The following is a 9110-nucleotide window of genomic DNA, read 5'->3' as shown; positions in this document are numbered from 1 at the left end:
TCTGTTGTGGCCTCTCCCGTTGCGGAGCACAGGCTCTGGACGCGCAGGCTCAGCGGCCATGGCTCACGGGCCCAGCCGCTCCGCAGCACGTGGGATCCTCCCAGACCGGGGCGCGAACCCGGTTCCCCTGCATCGGCAGGCGGACGCGCAACCACTGTGCCACCAGGGAAGCCCCCCCTTGCCTTCACTTTTGAAGGGACTAAAGAATATCTTTATCCACCTCTGCATAGAGGACTTCAGCAGTTTTGCCATTGAACACAGTCTTTGTAGGCAAGATCTTAACCATGTGCAACTTTCTCAGGAGCATAGGTACACACTGTACAACACACTAATGACATCCTCATCTGAGAATTTATTTGATCCTCTCATTTAGGACATACAAATCATCACAGAGAAGCTCACAAAATGGAACTGCCCATTGGCCCACACATAGTGTGAAGTCCCACCATCTCGGTTACATTCCTGATAATTATTTGTCAAGCTGAGGACCCCTCCATCCTTGAGACTGTCAGGAAACAACTATTGACCTCCTCAGCACCCACAACTTTAAAGCAAGCCCAATATCTTCTAGCCCTTTTTGGGTTCTGCAGGCAACATATTCTTCATTTACAATTTCTCCTTAAGCCAACTTATACTGTTAGTCACAATTTGGCTCATCTAGAATAGGCCCCCATATAGTTAAGGGCTCTGGAATCTAATTTGTAACACAAGTGACACTTTCCAAGAGACTACAGCACGATAGATGGATTAAGCCTCCCCTCATGACTCTTGGAGTCTCTGGACCACCCATGATGGCCATAAGTTGTCCATGGATTTCTGGTACAAGAAAATGCATCCCTTGGCCCCATGCTATACACCATTAAAGTGGCAATTGCTGATTTTATGCTGGGTTCTCCTGGAAATGGAGACTCTCACTGGCCCTGAGCCCATGACCCTCTGTTCTCAGCTTCTCATTATGCCTTGGGTCATGGGAGAAGCACCCTGCAAAGCTAGCATAGACATTGAAGACTCCCTGCTAAAGTGGAAATGGCACCTACAGGATAGAGCCAAACCTGTACCTGCAAGAGCAGTAGCCTACCCTGTCCTTAGTCCTTTGCCAGATGTCACAGAGTTGGAGGAGGACACCACCCTCCGTGACTCCTTGGATACCTGGGGAATTTCCTGAGATCAACTGACTGAGTGGCAAACGGGGTTCATATACACCCCCATCGTGCCACCACCATGTAATGTAGCTCACTGTTGAGCTGCTGCTTTTTACCCCTTAACTGGGACATCTCTGATAAAGAATAGGACCCAAGGATCAGCACATTGGCTGAACTTCAGGCTGTCATCTTTCACTGGATATGCTAACAACCAGCCTCATCTATACATTTTTACAGATTCTTGGGCCATTGCCAATGGTCAGGCCATGTGTCTAGCCAATGGCAGCAAAAATAATTCCTTATCCAAGGTTTCCCCCTTTGGGTAAAAAGCTGGGACTGTCTTGCCTCAAAAATACCCCCAATATAAATCAAGCTTATACATATCTGGACATAAAAGCCACAATACAAGGCTTCATCAAGACATTTATTTCCCTTGAAGTTCTGTATAAAATTGATATAATATTACTGATGGTGACCAAGGAACACATTTCACTTCTCAAAATATCCAATGCTGGGTTTTTGAACAAGGTAGTAATATAAACTTCATCTCCTTTAATGGCCTCAGGCTACAGTGCCTCATAGAGTGCCAATAATGGCTTAAGTTCAAATTCAATTAAATGAAACATGGCACATTTCAGTCATCAAACAGTAGGGTAAATTGTAATCAAGAGTCTGATTCCATTTATGATGTGTGAATGCTGACAGCTTTCAAACTTCATCACCCACCCCATCCCCTCTTGCCCCACATCCAGGCAAACCAATAAGATAATCCACCCACTCCATCCTTTGGTGCTGGTAGGAAATTCAAAGCATACAAGTCCCAGCCTGTGTATGGAAACCCTCCCACCAGCCCCACCCTCTAACCCAGTGTAACCCAAGCCAGTCTCCCATCCCTGCCTGTCTCAAGCCATTTTGGGGCCTGCTTGGGGGCTTGCATGGCTCTCTGCAGAAAGCCTCATTATGTGAGTAACAGACTTTTTCATACCCTCTTGGTTTGTGTGTGGTATCATCAGTCTCAACCTGCAAACCAGATTTTGGGTGGTGGTGGGGTCCATCCCTGCTCTGAGGATTGCCTACAACAATCCTCAGCAAACAATCCAGTTACTTAAGCCACCAAGGCAAATAAACCATGAGCCCTAGAAAATTTGGCACAAAGGAAGGGATGGTCTGTCTTTTTTCCAAATCCTTTGAGATAATTTTATAAACCCTGTGGTTTAACCCAACAAAAGGTATCTTCTTGGCAGTGCCCTGTTACTCTGACTTTCCAACAAAGTACTAGAGAAAATATCACCAGAAAGTTTAATAGTAGTTGAACATTATTTAGAGCTATATTCAGTATTCCAGTATGGGTAACCCATACTGTGTGAAGCTATAGCATTAGCTAGGAGGCAGAATGTACTAAATCATGGGAGAATTAGATGTGGAAGCCTATTGAATATGAATGGGTAAGTGGCTGACTTACGCAGATATCTGAACCTAGTTGTGCTGTGCATTCCCACCGTGGTTCATGTAAGATGTTGACTACGGTGCTCAGGGATTCTTGGCAGCATTGTAGCAAGAATGGCAATTATTTTTGTATCACTACCTGTGGCACTCACATCTTGGCCAAAGGATGACCCAAGATACTGCTACAGTTTAATGTCAAGGAGTAACATGGGCTACATTTTTTTTTTACCCACCTTGCTTCATGTAGTCAGGTCAGTGCATTGCTACACCAAGATGGTGCCCTCATTTCCTGCATGGTTAATATAAAAATTGGCAGAAGAAAAATACACTCACACAAGCACGCATCAGAAGTTTGTTCCTGCTGCTTTCCCATCTGCAGCAGTAGTTTCTCAAAAGCCTGTGATTTAAGCATCATCCCAGTGTTCTAGAATACACTTTTCTAGAACATGCATAGTTTAATTAGGTTGTGAAAAACAAATAGAACTACCATATGACCCAGTAATCCCACTACTGGGCATATACCTTGAGAAAACCATAATTCAAAAAGATACATGTACCACAATGTTCATTGCAGCACTATTTACAATAGCCAGGACACAGAAGCAACCTAAATGTCCATTGACAGATGAATGGATAAAGATATGACACATATATACAATGGAATGTTACTCAGCCATAGAAAGGAATGAAATTGAGTTATTCTTAATGAGGTGGATGGACCTAGAGTCTGTCATACAGAGTGAAGTAAGTCAGAAAGAGGAAAACAAATACCGTATGCTAATGCACATATATGGAATCTACAAAAACGGTACTGATGAACCTAATGGCAGGGCAGCAATAAAGAAACAGATGTAGAGAATGGACTTGAGGACATGGGAGCAGGGAGGGGAAGCTGGGATGAAGTGAGATAGCAGCAGTGACATATACACGACCAAATGTAAACTGGATGGCTAGTGGGAAGCTGCTGCATAGCACAGGGAGATCAGCTTGATGCTTTATGACCACCTAGAGGGGTGGGAGGGAGGCTCAAGAAGGAGGGGATATGGGCATATATGTATACATATAGCTGATTCACTATGTTGTACAGCAGGAACTAACACAAAATTATAACAATTATACTCCAATAAAGATGTTTAAAAAAAAAGAAAAATAAAGCAAAGGCATAATTAAGTATCCAAAGAGAAAATCAGGCTCATTTCGGGTAATGGCATTTCAAAGACATGATACTGTACTTCTATAGTAATACTCACTTCTCTACCAGGACATACTCATATAAGAATTTCAGGAAGTTTTTCAAAAGGAATATCTAACTTGAAGTTTCTTCAAAATTTCTTTCTTTATAAAATTGTGAATGCCCCTTATCAATATAGGATTTAAGTTTGGATACATTCTTTATGTAATTTACAAACTGATCTTAACTCTCTCATGAGAATTTTTACTTGAAATATATTTAAATATTATGGTTAAATGTCACTCTCTGGGTAGATTTTTTGATTCCATAATCAGGTTCTGTCACTTACTTTATAGCCTTTGTTGTAGGTGTTCAACAACTTAACTGAATGACATTTAAGATCATCTTTCCAGTCTGGAGAGCTCAAATGGCAGAACTGGGTAGCAGGGTGGCTGCTCTTGCAACTCAGGTGTGGCCTAACAGAGGGGTAGCTGCTGCTGCACTTGAGGCCTCAGGTACAGGAAGGAGGATCTTATAGTCGGATGGGGTTTCAGATAGTTGGTGTCTGTCTTTAATGGGGGCAATTGTGAATTCTATATTTTGTGGAGGTTTTGTGTACCAATTTCTAAATTTGTGGCTGTACTGAACCAGTTTCTAGTCCTCCTGGTATATTCTTGATAACACCTACCCCTCAGGCCTTGGCACTTGCTCAGTAGGATGACTAGAAGCCACTGTGCTTAGAAGCCATTGCTGTTCTTTCATCTCCTAAAGCCATGAGTTCTTTCAGCCTCCTCCAAAATGATGGCCAAGATCTGGCACACCCTCTATTGCACCTCCTTAGTGAGAGCCACTGTGGTTTGAGCATCTAGATCCAACTCAACCCTATCCATAAAGGCTATGACTCCTCATACCATTTTGGGACTCAAAGCAGCACAATGTTGATGGGGTGTGAAATCTAGCTCTTACAGTGGCTTTCCAGAGTTGTTGGGGAACAACATGTAGGCACGTGTATTCATCACCCCTGTGAACTTCATATCACTCTTGCTGCACTAGAATTACACCTTCCATCTCATGAGAGTTTGAATCGACTCCCATTCCCTCATAGTGAGAAAAGAGTCTAAAGCCTGGTAATTGTTTCAAAAATGCTGGAGAGAGAAAAATAAAAGGGATCTGTGAATGCATGGCTATCAAGTCATTGCTTAAAACGCAGAAAGGCCCACTTTTATAGCTTGTATAAAAAAGCACTGAAAGTGTTGAATTCTTTGACCCTCTGATCTTCTGCCCACGGAGGTTTCTGTTTTTCCTGAGATCCCTTAAGAACATGATTAAGGTTTGAAAAGATCATTACTTAGTCTATTTTTCTATCTGCTCCTGGAGTGGGTTATATCTGACTACTCAGACACATTCTGGAAACCATTCTCTTAGGATGCCAACAAATTATTACTACAGTTTACCATGAACCCAGAAGGACATGAAGGCAAGTTCTGTAAAAGTGGATTTGATGGTGGCACCAAAGTTGGAGGAAGGTGCTGAGGATCACTCCCATTATATTATACAAGTCTCATCAATCTTTACCTAATAAAATTCAATGGGGTTTAGTGGTCTTACTGTCTACTCTGATTCTGTTAACTTCTCATGGTTGAGGCTTTGCTAGAGAGTAGGTCAGGGTAATAGAGGTCTCTTTCATGAAAAACTCTAATTGACTGAGAAATTAGGCTACCTTGAGAGTTATATTTACTCCCTGTCAATTTTCCAGGTTGGCTGAATTTCTTTACACAAGGAGAAGGTCCTAGAAAGGAATCCAAAGAAGGGAAATAACAGAATAAGAGGTAGAGGGAAAAAGGGTGTAGCAGATGTCAGCTGGATGAGCAGTACAACTTTTCTGTCTGGTCGTGAAAACAACTTACATCCACTTATTTAAGGGAAGGATTTGTCAAGTTGGGGCTCAGGCTGAAAGGGCTGGGCATAATGTAGGACTAGGGTTGCCACCCAGATCAACCATGTAGAGCTAATTGATCTGCCTTCTTTATATCACTTAAGTTTTTCCCGTAGGCCAGAGACTGTCTGTCTTGTAGACCAGCTATGGTTACGGGACTAGCTAGTAAGAATGTATGCAGTGGATGCTATGATCTATCATCCAGATCCCTCTACAGGAACAAAATGCGTCTTAGCTTAGCTTCAGGGAGTGTTGTGGGAAGACAGTCAGTCCTCAGCTGTCAGCCCTGATTGAAATAGTCTCAGCTGAAGAGAGCTACCATCCACGCTTCCTGGGGTGGCCTATGTTCAATGGCTCAACAATGTGGGGGTATAAAGTCTTGGATATCTCTCTCCAATTCAGGAAAGCTTTGAATCATCCCATGTTCAGCAAGCCTCATAGTTTCAGCCAAAATATTGTTGCGATGGCATCTCTGGTCAACTTCTACCTCTGCCAATCCTGTTCCTTCTTTCCCACAGACATGGATCCCAAGAGCACTTTCTAATATGCCTGCAGCTAGCTAATCTTTGTTGCAGGTTACATTCCCTGGAAAGCCAACTATAATGTAACATTTAACTTCTGCATCCAGTTTAGAGGGTTGGGAGTCCAGGTGGCTTTAGGATCACAGTATTTTACAAGACACAGGCTTGTTCAGAGTCTACTGATCCCTGGGAAGTCAGTGGGAGTGTGGAATAGTTTTTCTTTCACTATGGCTTTAGCTCCCCTTTGACCAGCTAAGGGTAACAGACTACCTCATTTCTTTGGAATGGAACTGACACACTCCTCAAGTCAATCTTATTCACTTTCAAGTACTTTCCATAAGAAACTCTTTTCTCCTTCAACTTTCAAAGCTAATTTGCACATTTATGGCCCCACCTATACTAGTCCCTAGGATTCAACCAACACTGAGGCTGGAAGGAAATCCAGCTTCATACCAATTGTAATGAGAGCACAGGTTGAGGTCCTTTCAGCCCCAAGCTAGCCTTTACTGGATGAAGTTGTGTGGTGGCACACACACACACACACACACACACAGAGACAATGTATGGCTCTCCTAGTGAAAGTTTCTATCCTGAGGGAAACTCCAAGGGGAATCAGCTATGAATGGTTGAAGTAGTCTTTTGCTCTTTAACCCAGATTTTGTGACTGTTGTTCATTTAAAGCCCAACCCTAAATCCTGAATATTTTCTCCTGGCTAAGCAGAGTTCATCATCTTTGAGGTCCTAATCCACCTGTGAATGATCTTGGGCCTATGAGAGCAGGCCAGGGTTAGCTCAGTCATTCTTGGAAGGATGAATCAACTCTGAGGTATGGAAGGCTTTTCTCTAAATGAAGACCCAGACCTTTGGGACATAATCAAGTTTTATTGGCTTGTGGGGAAGGAGGTGGTTAATTGTCTTTATTTGAGAGCCTAAGTAAGAGGGAGTGGAAAAGCAGTTCCACTGGGGCAGTGAGGTAGCCTTTGATGTGGGAATGTAGGACTAGATGGACTCTGTCATCTTGGAGGTCGTGTTGTGTCTCACCAACTACTTGAATTAGAAATAAGATTAGTGTCTCTTAAAAAAAAATATTTATTTCCTATCTGTCAGTTGAAAAGCACCAGCTAGAGACCTTGACCAACCCAGTAGTAATGAGCTCTTGATTCCAACAGCCTGTGTCTGCAGCTCTTTTTCAGAGAGCTGCCATCTGCTAGTGCCGAGAATGCAGTAGAAACTCAGGAATACCTGGGAGTTGAGTCCCTCACCCCCACGAAGGGCTCTGCTTAGTTATTCCTCAGTATTTGCCCTAATTTGAACAAGAGACCTGGGCTTTCATAGTCCTATAGCCATCAGTGTTCCCTGCTTGGCTTCTTCTGAGTCTCTGACCTGTGATCCTACTTCCTTACTGTTTTCTCTGAGGAGCATTTTCTTAATAAGTCATATGTCATGAGTTCTTGTCTTAGGGTCTGCTCCTGGGAAACTTGGGAAAAGTCTTATGTACTCTAGGATCAAAACACTAAAAAGTTTTGAGAAGTTTTTAAGTTTTCTATACAGATATTATGAAATTCAGTAGGATCATATGCCAGTTGGTAACTTAGGAACTTAAACCATCATCACAAATACAGAATGGAGGATAATTTACTTGGAAGCCATAATAAATACTTCTGAGGGTTACTCCAAGCTGAATGTGAGTGAACAAAATTTGTGATCATAGAAAATACTAACCCTGGGATCTAAAATAGTAACTCTGGGCTATGTTCAATGAAATCTGATATTAGGCTCCTTATGAGGTTGTACAGTTTAGGGGCTCTTTAAAAATATCATATGATGAATCTGGAGACGTTCCAGAAAAGATGGGACATGGTTTGCTTTAGATGTAAATTAAGAAAGATTGGGATGCAATAGAGCCCCTTCTTTCTCTTCGTCATTCCTCCATTTCTGGACTTGGAAGTAATGTCACACCACAGAGCATGGGAATTGGCTTCTTCGGTGGCTGCACATGGGCAGGGTGGTGCAACCTGGAAGAGTGTGAGAGGACTAGCTCACCATGGGATGAGCCTACACCACAAGGAAATGGGAGAGAACTAGGCAAATAAAACTTCGTGCAAAGATTGTTCAGACGTGCATTTTCTCAGTGCACACTTTCCAGGGAAATTTGGATTATGTCTGTTAAGACAGCTAATATTTATTTCTCCAGGGCACACTGAGAGATGATGGCCATATAGTCTTTGCTTACCTCACTTCTCTTTTTTCTTCATTTTTATTGCCCTGCCCTTGCACCTTCCATAAGATGTCATCAGTTAAAGATATTAATCTCTGACTCCAGCTCTTTTTCCTAGAGGATGTAGGTTAAGACATTTACTATTTCCTTGAAGGAATCAGAAGATACTAAAAAACAGAATTCTAAGGAAATTGCAAAGGGAAAATGCTTGAATCGAGATTAAGACAGTGTCGATCATTTCAGAGATATGACTTAGTTTACCCATGCTTCTCAAATTCTGAAGGATGTGTGTGTCTGTTTTATTAGTTTTAGGGAATAGTAGTGAAGAATAAACAAACAAACAGTATTTAAATACTTGTGGATAATATGGTTGTAAAGGTTAATGCAATCTTTACAGAAGGATTTCTGAAATAGTAGATGCAAATGTAAAGAAGAAGAAAGATGGAAAAAGACCCTTTAAGTAAAAATGACACAGAGGGACTTCCCTGGTGGCACAGTGGTTAAGAATCTGCCTGCCTCAATTTCGTTTCTTTTTATGGCTGAGTAATATTCCATTGTATATATGTGTAATGAGGTGGATGGACCTAGAGTCTGTCATACAGAGTGAAGTAAGTCAGAAAGAGAAAAACAAATACCGTATGTTGACACATATATATGGAATTTAAGAAAAAAAAAA

Source organism: Physeter macrocephalus, chromosome 11 (assembly GCF_002837175.3).
Source record: "Physeter macrocephalus isolate SW-GA chromosome 11, ASM283717v5, whole genome shotgun sequence".
In the NCBI taxonomy this organism is placed as follows: Eukaryota; Metazoa; Chordata; class Mammalia; order Artiodactyla; family Physeteridae; genus Physeter; species Physeter macrocephalus.
This window is presented reverse-complemented; position numbering follows the sequence as displayed.